The sequence below is a fragment of the Cherax quadricarinatus genome, chromosome 2 (assembly GCF_038502225.1).
Source record: "Cherax quadricarinatus isolate ZL_2023a chromosome 2, ASM3850222v1, whole genome shotgun sequence".
NCBI lineage: Eukaryota > Metazoa > Arthropoda > Malacostraca > Decapoda > Parastacidae > Cherax > Cherax quadricarinatus.
In genome coordinates this window covers 69,080,567-69,095,475 of record NC_091293.1, presented here as the reverse complement: position 1 = coordinate 69,095,475, position 14,909 = coordinate 69,080,567, and the positions used below count along the sequence as shown (strand labels likewise).

At 41.4% G+C, this 14,909-nt stretch overlaps 1 protein-coding gene across 1 annotated transcript in view; it reads left to right on the top strand.

The window, feature by feature from the left end:
• mRpL20 (mitochondrial ribosomal protein L20) overlaps positions 1-14,909 on the top strand; it is a 90,991-nt gene that overhangs the window by 3,796 nt on the left and 72,286 nt on the right. The gene's annotated exons all lie outside the window — the stretch shown is intronic.

Genomic DNA, 14,909 nt, shown 5'->3' with positions numbered 1-14,909 from the left:
TTTTGCTAAAACACAACACATGTTCTTCTTACAATTATTAAGATGAGCAATATTATATATTACATTGTTATTTATACGTCATAAAAAAATCTTATTTTAAAAATACCTAATTACTCAGTTTAAGCCTTTCTGTAACTAATCACAATAAATAAATTAATAAGCCACATTTTCCATTATGAGCTTAATAATATGAATCTCCATTTGTTTTTTCCTTTGTTTTACACAGTCTTACAAAGTTGTCATCCTACATATCTTTTCTTCTTTCTTTCCTGCCAGTTTCACTTTTTTGTTTCATCATGCCAGGGTAGTTAAGATTTCTATTTGACAGAGATAATGTATGCCTGTTTATTTCTCCCTTTACTGTTTATCTTAGACTTTAATATCTAAACAATACATTCACTGATACAATAGTATGGAAGCTAGGTTAGTTACACAATAAGGAACTTATCTCTGAAAAATTATAAACTTATGTTTAAACAATACAGAATTATTTAAGGATCTTCCCTGATAATCGAAAAATAATATATAAACTTTAATTCGGGGTACATTTAGCTAAAATTATAATACTGGTGATGCTCATGGAAAACTTAGTACAGGTGGGCCCCACTTATACAGCAGGTTAGGTTCTGGGTTACTGTAGGGCCCCACTTACACAGCAGGTTAGGTTCTGGGTTACTGTAGGGCCCCACTTATACAGCAGGTTAGGTTCTAGGCTGCTGCTGTAAAGAGAAAATAGCTTTTAAGTGAAACATTACCTTTTTTTCACTTTCAATGTATATAAAAGCCTGATAGCATGTTTACATTATCATATACAGTATTAAGTGAGCAATAGAGCTCAGCTTAAAAAAAATGCATATATGGTACATATATTACTTACCTTAAAATATTTTCATCCTTAGCTTGTATTGAGTGGTTAATATATTTATTATAGGAAGTCTGAATAAATAAAGAATGGGTATAATTGAAAGCCACTGCATTAGTGAAATGCTGTAAAGTGGGACCCTCCTGTAAGCTTTGCTGCTGATACTCTTGAGATAAATTTATAAATTTTATCAATTATTTTTATTTAGGTACAGTACATAAATTTCTACAGAAAGCTGTAACTAAGGGCTTAATTGTAAAGAGTTGGTATTCAATTTATAGTTATATGAGAGACAAAGTTTTTATAATGATCATGTCTCCAAAATATTCTACACCTCTGAACTGATTAGGATATTATCCTGGCCAAAATAAGGTCATTGGTATATAATTCATGGAATGTTGATGTGATCAGGGTGATATATATGAAAAATACATATATAGTAAGTATTAGGACATTTATTAAGGAGACATTTCTCCCACCAGAGATTCAATCAATACAATTTATCCTCCAGCTGGGAAAATGTCTTCTTAATGAATTTCAAAATGTTACGTATGTCTTCCTCTTCAAGGGGGGCTCCTTGGCGTGGTGAAGAGGCTCTTGGTCTGAGGAATTAGCCCTGTCGGTCTTCTTCCTCAGACCGAACCTAATTACCCCCCATTCTCCCCTCCCCTATCCCATCCTCCCCATCCTCCCCTTTTTCCATTCCTCCTCCTCCTCCTCACCCCTCCCTTTTGCCCTTCCTCTTTTTAGCCTTCGTGATTTCTCCCACAGGCGCGCTAGTTCCTAGGTAGGGGAAAGGACACCGGGGTCGATCCCATTCCATTGAGGTTTCTTGGCGGTGGCGTAGTTTGCCGTGGAATCTGGATTGCCTAGGGATGTCCCGATCCCTCTCCGGTATCCCGGAGTAGCTTTGGGTGTCTTTTGGGCGACGGGTGTATCTCTGGAAGCCACCTTTCGGATTCCGGGGGTGGTGGCTGAAGGAGGTATGCTTTGTGGCGGATATCCGGCCGCCCTCTCTTTTGTCCACCGAGGTAGCTCGGCAGATGTGAGGTTGCTATCCCGGATTGCTGGTTTACTGGCATGAAGGGTAGGGTATGGCACGGGTTCCATGCTGCATCTGCGCTACTAGCGGTGTCGAGTCCTCTTGGGCGCGGAGGGAGATTTCCGGCCCTTTCATTCCTCCTGGGAACTATTCCTCCCCGCTCCCCCCTTTTTTTATTCTTTTTTTTGTTTTTATTTTCTTTTCTTCTTTCTTTTTTTTTCTTAAAAATAAAAAGCAAAGGAGTAACCTAACCATGGCAGCCCTAGTCCATGAAACCACTACCCCCGGGCCCCTTCTTGATACCGCACCCCATTCTGACCCTGCCTTGTGTTTAGACCACTCTTCGGACACTCCTGATGCCCCTGTACCTCTTGCTGGTGCTGTTTCCTCACCCGCTTCAGGTACCGGGGCTTCGACTGACTCCTTCGATTTGTCTGAACTCCGCTCTCCTTTGACTATGCTTCCGGCTTCTCCCTCTACGGTACGGCAATTTTCGAATCGCCCACCCATTTCATGCCGGACCAACTCCGGTCCTACTCCTAAACGCCAACGTCAATCTCCTGATGATGCTCCGTCGTTACCTTCCCATTCTACTCGGAAACGACCGACACGTCAAGCACTCCCTCTCCACGCTCAATTTCGGACCACACAATGGACTAAATTCTTTACTTTAAGACCAACTTCTTCTTCTGCCTACCTTTCTGACCATAGTATTGCCAAAGCGCTCCTGCGTCATGTTGGCAGAGATATTTCATTTCACGCTCTCAAGAGCGGTACGCGCATCGTCACTGTCCAGAATGCTACCCAAGCTCATGATCTTTCTCTCCTTTCGAATATCGATACTACTCCTATCACTATTGAAAAACATCTTTCTCTCAATTCTTGTAGTGGTACTGTCATTCTGCCCCATACCATAGTCCAACAGAATTTCCAGTCATGTGGCAATGACATTTTTGAACAGCTGGAACTCCAGGATCTCCCAATCCTCAAAGTAGACACTTATGTCCTTCCTGCCCGGGGGCGGAGACGTTACCCTTGCAATGTGGCTCGTTTAACTTTTGACAGCCGAGAACTCCCGTCCTCTGTATATGTCGCGGGACATCGGTTACAAGTTCGAAAGGTGATACCTACACCGCAACAATGTAGAAATTGCTGGCGTTTTGGTCACCCAGCGAAATATTGCAGATCTATGGCCGAATGCCCAGTCTGTGGTGCCGACAACCATTCTAATACATCTTGCAGTCAACCTCCATCTTGCCTTAATTGTAATGAAGCTCACCCTTCGTACTCCCGCCGTTGCCAGGTCTACTTAAATGAACGTGAAATCCGTTGCCTCAAAGAGGCAGAAGGTCTCCCTTATGCTATGGCAGTTACTCATCTCCGCCTCCAAGGGAGACTACCCCGTGTTTCTTATTCTCGTGTTTCCAAACATCCCCCCACTTCTGGGGTCCCATCTTCTGCAGCCTCCTCTGTTGTTACCCCTCCCATAGCCATTACGGCATCTAATCCTTTTGCTGTCCTTGGCTCTGACGTCCCGACTACAACTCAGTCTGTTCTCGCATCTTCGCGTCCTTCCTCACAAGCCCCAGTATCGACAAGACCTCGTACGACACCTAATACCAATCGCCCCTCTACTCAGAAGTCCAAAAAATCCACATTGCTCAAATCTTCTTTGCCCCTTCCTTCCCTTCTTCCACCTCCACACGTTACCTTTCCAGTCTCTGTACCTAGTTCTTCCCCTCTCTCTGGCTCTATTACAAGTGTGGAGATTCACCCTCCTCCTCGTACTATGCCTTCCACCCCCGTCCCCTCCCAAGTTTCTCCCTCTTCTGTCACCTCCCAGGTTTCTACCTCTTCTGTCCCCCCCCACACTTCATCTCCAGTCCCTTACACTTTTCCCTCCCCCTCTACTTTGGTACAGTCCATTACTGTCCCAATCTTTACTCACCCTCCTCCTCCTATCTCCAATATGGTTTCCCATACATCTTTGAATTCAGAAACACTTGAAGCCATTTCAGAATATATTGCAGAGACTAAACCTTCAATGGACACTGATTCACTTCCTGTTCCTTCTCTTCCCTCTCCTCCATCTTCACAACCCCATTCTTCGCAACGCTCCGTTCCTTCGCTACTTGAACATCTTCCAATGCCACCACACGTTGACTTTTCTAACTCCTCTAGTCCGTAGGTGCCTTTACCTACAGATTCCTGATATTTTCTTCATCGCCAATCATGGCCTATTTACAGTGGAATATCCGCGGCCTCAGGGGTAATCGGGGTGAGCTTCAGATGTTGCTTTCCAGGTTTTCCCCTGTTGGTGCTTGCTTACAAGAACCAAAATTACACTCGGCTGTTTTCCAACCTATCTCAGGCTATAATTTATTGTATTCTTCGGATCCTTTCTCAGATGGGACCTTTAATGAAAGTGCCCTTCTTCTACGCAATGATATTCCGTACTGTCAACTATTTGTCCATACCTCGCTGCATTACACTGCAGCCCGTATCCACTTGAATAAGTGGTTTACAATATGTTCTTTATATCTCTCTCCTTCTCGAGCATTTTCTATCCCAGACTTTGCCTTTCTTGTTTCATCCTTACCACCACCACTTCTGTTACTTGGTGATTTTAATGCCCACCATTTCCTCTGGGGGGGGTCTCATTGTGACTCACGTGGCATTCAGTTGGAGGCTTTTCTTGCCTCTCACCCCCTCCATGTTTTAAATACGGGTACTCCCACCCATTTTGATCCTCGTACTCATACTCTCTCTTGCATCGATCTATCAGTCTGCTCTTCCTCCACTGCACTAGACTTCACCTGGTCTGTTCTACCAGACTTACATGACAGCGATCATTTTCCGATCATTCTTACTTCTCCTTCCTATTCACCACCTTCCCGTAGCCCTCGCTGGCAATTTGATCGGGCAAATTGGGATCTTTACTCACACCTCACTGCTTTTAGTGAGGTTCCTTCTTCATCCTCCATTGATGAGCTCCTACACATCTTCTCGACATCAGTTTATACCGCAGCTTCTCATTCTATACCCCAAACCTCAGGCAGGCATTCTCAGAAGTGCGTGCCTTGGTGGTCTCCTGCTTGTGCTCGTGCAGTACGTTTGAAACGTGCTGCATGGGGCAGGTACCGGTACAATAGAACCGCTGAGAGACTTGTTGATTTTAAGCAGAAGCGTGCGATCGCTCGCCGTGTCATCCGTGAAGCTAAACGCACTTGTTGGCGAGACTATGTTTCCACCATCACCTCTGCTTCTTCTATGAGTGCAGTCTGGAAAAAAGTGAGGAAATTGAGTGGTAAATACTCTCCTGACCCGGCTCCTGTTCTACGGGTCACTGGTGTTGATATAGCAAACCCTCTCGACGTTGCCATTGAACTTGGCACACATCTGGTCCGTATTTCCCGAGGGCTCCATCTATGCCCCTCGTTTCTTTCCTCAAAGTCTGCCAGAGAGTTAGTACCCTTGGACTTTTCTTCTCTCGGAGAAGAACAGTATAATGTGCCTTTTACACTTCAAGAACTGGAGGCAACGCTCTCAGCTTGCCGATCATCGGCAGCTGGGCCTGATGACATTCATATTCGTATGTTACAACATTTACATCGGTCAGCCCTTGTAGTCCTCTTACACCTCTTCAATCTTATTTGGGCACAAGGAGTTCTTCCCCAGCTGTGGAAATCTGCCATTGTTCTCCCTTTCCGCAAACCGGGTACTACAGGACATGATGCCTCCCACTATCGCCCCATCGCTCTTACAAGTGCAGTTTGCAAAGTGATGGAACGCCTCGTAAATCGACGTTTAATGTGGTATTTAGAGACTCACAACAGTCTCTCCGCTAGTCAATATGGCTTTCGTAAGGGTCGTTCTACCATAGACCCCTTACTACGCTTGGATACGTATGTTCGTAATGCCTTTGCGAATAATCACTCAGTTATTGCCATATTTTTTGACCTTGAGAAGGCATATGACACAACTTGGAGGTATAATATTTTGGCCCAGGCCCATTCCTTAGGCCTCCGAGGCAATCTACCATCCTTCCTTAAGAACTTTTTAACTGACAGACATTTCCGTGTTCGAGTCAATAATGTTCTTTCCCCGGACTTCGTCCAAGCTGAAGGTGTCCCTCAGGGATGTGTTCTAAGCACAACACTTTTTCTCCTTGCTATAAATGATTTGGCCTCTGTTCTTCCACCCAATATTTGGTCATCACTCTATGTTGATGACTTCGCTATTGCTTGTGCAGGCGCTGACTGTCACCTTATTGCAGTTTCTCTCCAGCATGCGGTCGACCGTGTTTCCACTTGGGCCACCACACATGGGTTTAAATTTTCAAGTACCAAAACTCACCAAATTACTTTCACTAGACGCTCTGTTATCTCCGATCATCCTTTGTATCTCTATGGCTCCCGTATCCCCGAACGTGATACAGTCAGGTTTCTAGGCCTTCTCTTTGACCGTCGGTTAACCTGGAAACCTCACATTACCTCTCTGAAGGCAACTTGTCACAGCCGGCTAAACCTTCTTAAAACCCTTGCTCATCTTTCCTGGGGAGCTGATCGTCGAACTCTGCTTCGCCTACATTCAGCCCTCGTTTTATCGAAACTCGATTATGGTGACCAGATTTATTCCGCGGCCTCTCCTGCTACTCTCTCTAGCCTTAACTCTATCCATCACCAAGGCTTACGTTTGTGCCTTGGTGCTTTTCGCTCTTCCCCTGTTGAGAGCCTCTATACAGAAGCAAATGTTCCATCCTTGTCTGATCGCCGTGATGCCCATTGCCTTCGTTACTATGTACGCTCTCACGATCTACACAATCCTTCCATTTATAGAATGGTCACCGATATTAGTAGACATTCTTTATTCGTTCGCCGCCCCTGTTTGCTCCGTCCCTTTTCTCTTCGCCTACTTTCCCTCTTGTCTTCCCTTCAGTTACCACCTTTATATGTTCATGTAGCATCTCACTTTTCCCTACCCCCCTGGGAAGTTCCAGCTGTTCGGGTCTGTTCTTTCTCACTCCCTTGCTCGAAAGCTCAACTGCCTACGGTGGCTTCCCGCTCTCTTTTTCTTGATCACTTCCACTCTCACTCTCATGCCACCGCTGTGTACACAGATGGCTCTAAGTCTTCAGACGGCGTCGGATTCGCAGCAGTGTTTCCGGACAGCGTCGTACGAGGGCATTTACTATCTTCAGCTAGCATTTTTACTGCTGAACTGTATGCCATTCTTGCAGCACTTATTCGTATCGCATCTATGCCTGTGTCATCATTTGTAGTAGTCTCAGACTCCCTTAGTGCTCTACAGGCTATACGAAAATTTGATACATCTCATCCCCTAGTTCTCCGTATCCAACTTTGGCTACGCCGTATCTCTACCAAACATAAAGATATTGTTTTTTGTTGGGTCCCTGGTCATGTCGACGTACAGGGCAATGAACAGGCAGACACTGCTGCGCGGTCAGCAGTATATGACCTACCAATTTCCTATCGAGGTGTTCCATTTCTGGACTATTTTGCTGCAATAGCTACCCACCTTCGCACCCGTTGGCAACAACGTTGGTCAACTCTGCTCGGTAACAAACTTCATTCTATTAAACCGAGCATAGGTTACTGGCCGTCTTCTTGTCATCAGTGCCGAGGTTGGGAGACCACTCTCTCCCGCCTTCGCATTGGCCACACTCGTCTTACTCATGGGTATCTCATGGAGAGGCACCCTGTTCCTCTCTGTGAGCAGTGTCAAGTTCCAGTATCGATTAGCCACATTCTGTTAGACTGCCCTCTCTATCAACGAGCACGCAGAATTTACCTCCAACGTCGTCTTCGTTCTCCTACTCTCTCTTTACCTTCCCTTCTTGCTGATGGACCCTCCTTTAATCCTGACTCTCTCATTGACTTCTTGACAACGACTGATTTACTCCACAAACTCTGATGATACTTTTCGCACTCCCCTCAGCCCTTTCTGGTTCAGTCTCTTGCTGCCCTTTACCCTTTCACCATCCACTGCCCCGCTGTTATCCGTAACCTGTTGCTCATCCATCTCCCTTTTGCCACCTGATGCCCTCGCTTCCTTCCTGCCCTGCAGCGCTGTATAGTCCTTGTGGCTTAGCGCTTCTTTTTGATTATAATAATAATAATACGTATGTCTTTCTTACATGTTGGTGTTAATCACCATTTGTAACCTTAGTCAGGGTGGTGATATAGTTTAGTACATGTGACATCAATATTCTATTCCCTCTGAGGATAAAACATTAATGGTTAAAGGAAACTGAAGTTATATTGAACATAAATCCTCCAATAGATACCAGGTAATTTGAAGAGTATTTAGGCCAGAATAGTACACATCACTTAGGTATATATAATCAAGTCACCTTTCCATATTAAAATAACACGGTTATCAGAACTTAAAGAGAAGTGTCTGCACAATCTGTTCCAACAGATCTGTATGCATAGACCCCCTATCTTTTACCTTTTAGTTCTCCCTAAATCTTCTATTCCTGCACACCATTTGCAAAGAGTTGTTATTGTGATCATTGAGATGTGGGGATGGTAAAACTATCATCAGATTGTTCAAACCTTTAGTGTTAAAATACATATTTTTTTAATACGTATGTATTTAATTTAAAAATATTGTGTATGAAAATGCCAGAGGAATTATAAGCATTGACCGTGAGTTGAGGGTAATGTACTTCTGCCCCATGTCTGCCATTAACTTAGTGTACTGTACATACTAGAGACCATATATATACTTTATACACAGAATTCTTATTGTTCATATGCATTGTCTTCACCGAGAGAGTTATAACATCTTTTATAAACATTTGGCTGAAAAATTTGGTGAGTACACTTTAAAAGCTACTGATAATAGAGAAAGCTCTTTTTAAAACAGTACTGTATCGTTAAGTTTAAAAGCAACAAACACAACCGTCGTAGTGTACCCAAACTAATGTCTTCCTTATTTTGCTAGCAATCACATGTAAATCAAACAGGTAATATTCTTTTCTAAGAGTTATTGCTGAAAATCTATGCTGCCATTCTGTGTAATGATGTGCTAAAGCTGATCATTTATGTATTTGCAATATACTGTTTACACTGTAACTATATATTTCTCTCATTTTCTTTCCCAAAATTTTTTTTAATTTTTCTCCTCTCTCACTGCATTTGTATTCATTCATTCATTGTACTCTGTCTTTCATTGCCATTTCCTCTCTTATTAGTGTATGACATAGTCAAATATATATATATATATATATATATATATATATATATATATATCTATATATATATATATATATATATATATATATATATATATATATATATATATATATATATATATATATGTATGTATGTTGTGCCAAATAGGTAAAATTGGTCAATTAGCAAGAACTCATTCAAAAGTAAGTCCTTTCTATTATACATTTAAAGATATATTTTTTTTCATTTATGTTAATATTTAATAAAAATTAATAATTTTGTACCAAAAGAACCTTAGAAAACTTACCTAACCTTATTATAACAAGTGCAATTTAATTTAGCCTAATCCAGCTAAGTATATTGTAGATAAGTTTACAATAATTTGATAATAAACGAACACAATGAAATATATTTTTTCATTAGGTTCAGAATGATTTTTACAAAATTATTGCATAAACAAATTTTCACTTGTCTTTTTTTGGCAAGACGAGCGTTTGCTATTTAAGCCAAAATCACAAGTTTTACCTATTCGGCATGACATTTTGTGTGTATGTATATATATAAATTATATATATATATATATATATATATATATATATATATATATATATATATATATATAAATTATATATATATATATATATAATATACATTATATATATATATATAATTATATATATATATATATATTATAATATACATATATATATATATATATAATTATATATATATATATATATATATATATATATATATATATATATATATATATATATATATATATATAATATATATATATATACATATATGTATGTATGTAATGTCATGCCAGATAGGTAAAACTTGCTATTTAATCTTAAATTGCATTGCAGTTTAAGACTAAATAGCAATGCTCTTCTTGCTGAATAAGGAAAGCAAAAATTTGTGTATGCAATAATTTCCCAAAAATCATTCTGAACCTAATGAAAAAAGATATTTCATTGTGTTTGTTTATTATTAAATTATTGTAATTTATCTAAAATATATTTAGTTGAATTAGGCTAAATTAAATTGCGCTTGTTATAATAAGGTTAGTTAAGTTTTCTAAGGTTCTTTTGGTAGGAAATTATTAATTTTTACATTAACATAAATGAAAAAAATGTATCTTTAAGTGTATAAGAGAAAATTTTAGGACTTAATTTTAAATGAGTTCTTGCTAAATGACCAATTTTACCTGTTCGACATGACATATATATAGTAAAATATTTATCTTTTCTTAGCATTCCTGAATATGTAAATAATAAACTTTTGTTGTTGTTCTAAAAGAATAAAGTCACTACCGATGAATGGACTATACTTTATCCTCAAATTACATTCTGTAATATCTTCCAGTGATCTTTAGATATAGGGTAAATTACCATTATACCCTTGTCGTTAAGAAGGAACATTATAAATTTCTGTAGTTAATTTGTTATTGATGAACTAGAAATGCCTCCTTCATTCATTATTGTAGTTGAAGAGTTATCCCACTGCTAGACACCAGTAAACCATTAAAGGAGGTGCCGTGATGCCACTGAAGGGCTCTTGATCCAGGGAACTGGGCATACCCTATTAAATTCACTGTGGAGAAAGAGGTGGACTCTAAACTTTCATTCTTAGATGTGTTGATACACCAGGTTGATAGAAAGTTAAAGTTTGCAGTATATAGGAAGGCCACAATGTGTGCTCATACATTCACTACTATTCCAACTATGATTATTATTATTACAATCAAAAGAAGTGCTAAACCGCAAGGATTATACAGCACAGCAGGGCAGGGGAAAATGCAGGGAAAATGGGTGGCAAGAGGGAGAAGGATGATTAGGGTATGGGGTGCAGCCGGGCAATGGATAGTGCAGGAGGTAGAGGGTAGCAAGAGATTTAGGTAGGAAGGACAGAGAGAGTGCTACAGGCATCACCATCAGAGTTTGTGTAGTAAATTAGTCACTGTTAAAAAGTCAATGAGAAAGTCTGGATTAAAGGGGGGTCCATCAGCAAGAAGGGAAGGTAAAGAAAGGGCAGCAGAGCAGAGACGATGACGGAGGTAAATTCTGCGTGCTCAATGATCGAGTGGACAGTCCAACAGAATATGGTTAACAGATACTGGAATATGACAATTCTCACAGAGAAGAACAGGGCACCTCTCCTGAATGCCTTCCACATCCCCCCCCAGGCGCTGTATAATCCTCCGGGTTTAGCGCTTCCCCCTTGATTATAATAATAATAACCTCTCCATGAGATACCCACGAGTAAGACGAGTGTGGCCGATGCAAAGACGGGAGAGAGTAGTCTCCCAACCCCGACATTGATGACAAGAAGACGGCCAGAAACCTATACTCAGCTTAATAGAATGAAGTTTGTTATGGAGCAGATCATACCAACGTTGTTGCTAATGGGTGTGAAGGTGGGTAACAATTTCAGCAAAATAGTCTGTGAATGGAAGACCTCTATATGAAACTAGGAGGTCATGTACTGCTGACCGCGCAGCAGTGTCTGCCTGTTCATTGCCCTGTACGTCAAGATGACCAGGGACCCATCAAAACACCATGTCTTTGTGTTTGCTGGAGATAAAGTGTAGCCAAAGTTAGATACGAAGAACCACTAGGGGGGTGAGGTGTATCAAAATTTCGTAAGGCCTGTAAAGTACTAAGGGAGTCTGAAATGACCACAAATGGTGACATAGGCATAGATGCTATATGGATAAGCGCTACAAGAATGGCATACAATTCAGCCATAAAAATGCTAGCCAAGGATAATAAATGTCCTCGCACGACACTGTCCGGAAACACTGCTGCGAATCCAACGCCGTCAGAAGACTTAGAACCATCGGTGGCATGAGAATGAGAGCGGAAGCGGTCAAGAAAAAGAGAGTGGGAAGCCACTGTATGGAGTTGGGCTTTCATACATGGCAGTGGGAAAGAACAGACTTGAACAGCTGGAACTTCCCAGGGGGGCAGGGAAAAGTGAGATGCTGCATGAACATAGAAAGGTGGTAACTGAAGAGAAGACAAGAGCAAATGGAGGCAGAGAGAAAAGGGGCAGAGTAAGCAGGGACAATGAACAAATAAAGAACATCTACTAACATCAGTGACCATCCTATATACGGAAGGATTGTGGAGGTCATGAGATTGAGCATAATAGTGAATGAAGGCAATGAGCATCACGGCGATCGGACAAGGATGGAATATTCGCTTCTGCATAGAGGCTCTCAACAGGGGATTAACGTAAGGCACCAAGGCACAGACAGAGACCTTGGTGATGAATAGGATTTGACTTAGAGTTGTGGGAGAGGCTGCAGAATAGATTTGGTCATCATAATCCAGCTTGGACAAGACTAGGGTGGAATGCAAACGGAGGAGGGTACGACGATCTGCTCCCCATGAACGATGAGCGAGAACTAAGAAGATTTAGCTGACCATGGCAAGTTGTCTTTAAAGAAGCAATGTGTGGTCTCCATGTCAGCCGGCGATCAAAGAGCAGGCCCAGAAACTTGACCGTATCACGTCGGAATACGTGAACTGTGTAAGTACAAGGGAGTGTCCAAAATAAGAGGACATTTAGTGAAGGTAATGATCCGGGGTTTCGTACTAGACAATTTAAAGCTGTGATTAGATTTTGCCACCGAAGTGGCTAGTTTATTGTGCACCCCATATCCATCCTGTGGACGGTAGCGTGAGAGCATATGGATACACAAAAGGCCTAGGAACTAGGCCCCAAAGGGTTAACAGGAATACATATGGATTTATATCTACATATCTATAGTTCACTTATCTGTTACAAGCAAATTTAGGAAATTTGCTTAGTATATCTGGTATCTTATTTTCATTAATAAGATATCTTGACATGTCACATAGGTTATTATACTGTCTGTCTCTGTATTCCTCAATAAGTGGACAATTAAGCACATAGTGTTCAAGAGAGTGACCATATGCCTGATCACATAATTTACATTTAGTTTGATCATCATCTGTGTGTCTCCCAAACTGCCAGAAGTACTTGTAACCAAGCCTAAGCCTGGCCACTACAACATCAGTCAGTCTGTTCACATTGCAGTTTGCTCCATAAACATACTTATCTACGTTCATGTTATCATAGTGGGTTATAGATCTACTCAGGCTTCTAACTGCATTCCTATAACAATAATTTTCATTATTTACTTCTCTCCTAATATTATTCCTAATGCTAGACACAGTTATACCAAAGTTATATTCTACATTCTCCTTTTCGATACTCTTCTTGGCTAACATATCAACTTTATCATGAAGGAGTAATCCAATGTGTGATGGGATCCATAGCAATTGTACATTAATTCATTTGTCCCTAATTTTTGAGTATCTATACCTGGCTTCCCCAATGAGCATGCTGTTGGAGTCATTATATGAGCCAAGAGCCTTCAATGATGACATAGAATCAGTAATGATGATAGAGTCAAGCTCAGTGTCATAGGTTAGCTTTAGCGCCATTAGGATTGCAAACAATTCAGTTTGCTGTGTAGACGCCCAGTTGTTAATTCTTATGCCTAACTCAACAAATTTATTATCGTTCTTAACTAGGGAGCTGTATAGTCCTTGTGGCTTAGCGCTTCTTTTTGATTATAATAATAATAATCTTAACTAGGGAGGTGGCAACAAGAGCAGATGCAGCCCTGCCAGAAGACTCCTTTTTAGATCCATCAGTGTATATAACTTGTGATAACTTGTTACTACCAGCTAGGTGAGAAATTTCTTCTTGAGCAGTTGCTCTAACAAGAGATTTAAGGAAGGGATTACTAGCAATGAGCTTCTTGGGAGGGACTTGTAGGTATGTGATATTAAATGAACACATCTTCCATGGAGGGGTGAAATGCTCTTGTTGCCTACAGTGATACAGTTCATGCAGGTTATAAAACTTAATGCAATTGCACGTTTTCACAATCCATTTAGATCTGTGTGTATTTACCTCTAGACACTTGGTAAGATTCACTGTGACAGTGTCTGGTTCGTTTCTCAACATTCTAATACCGAGTACAGTGTTAATTTCAACAATCCTATCACTGATACTAGAAATACCAAGCTCCTTCCTCATGTTAAGAACTAAGAAGATTTAGCTGACCATGGCAAGTTGTCTTTAAAGAAGCTATGTGTGGTCTCCATGTCAGCCGGCGATCAAAGAGCAGGCCCAGAAACTTGACCGTATCACGTCGGAATACGTGAACTGTGTAAGTACAAGGGAGTATCCAAAATAAGAGGACATCTAGTGAAGGTAATGATCCGGGGTTTCGTACTAGACAATTTAAAGCTGTGAGAAGTGGTCCAATGGGAGACTCGGTCTATCACAACCTGAGGAGAGGCTGCTACTAATCGACAGTCAATGCCCAAGTAAGCTATCTGGAGTTTACCTGGAGAGAGTTCCGGGGGTCAACGCCCCCGCGGCCCGGTCTGTGACCAGGCCTCCTGGTGGATCAGAGCCTGATCAACCAGGCTGTTGCTGCTGGCTGCACGCAAACCAACGTACGAGCCACAGCCCGGCTGATCCGGAACTGACTTTAGGTGCTTGTCCAGTGCCAGCTTGAAGACTGCCAGGGGTCTGTTGGTAATCCCCCTTATGTGTGCTGGGAGGCAGTTGAACAGTCTTGGGCCCCTGACACTTATTGTATGGTCTCTTAACGTGCTAGTGACACCCCTGCTTTTCATTGGGGGGATGGTGCATCGTCTGCCAAGTCTTTTGCTTTCGTAGTGAGTGATTTTCGTGTGCAAGTTCGGTACTAGTCCCTCTAGGATTTTCCAGGTGTATATAATCATGTATCTCT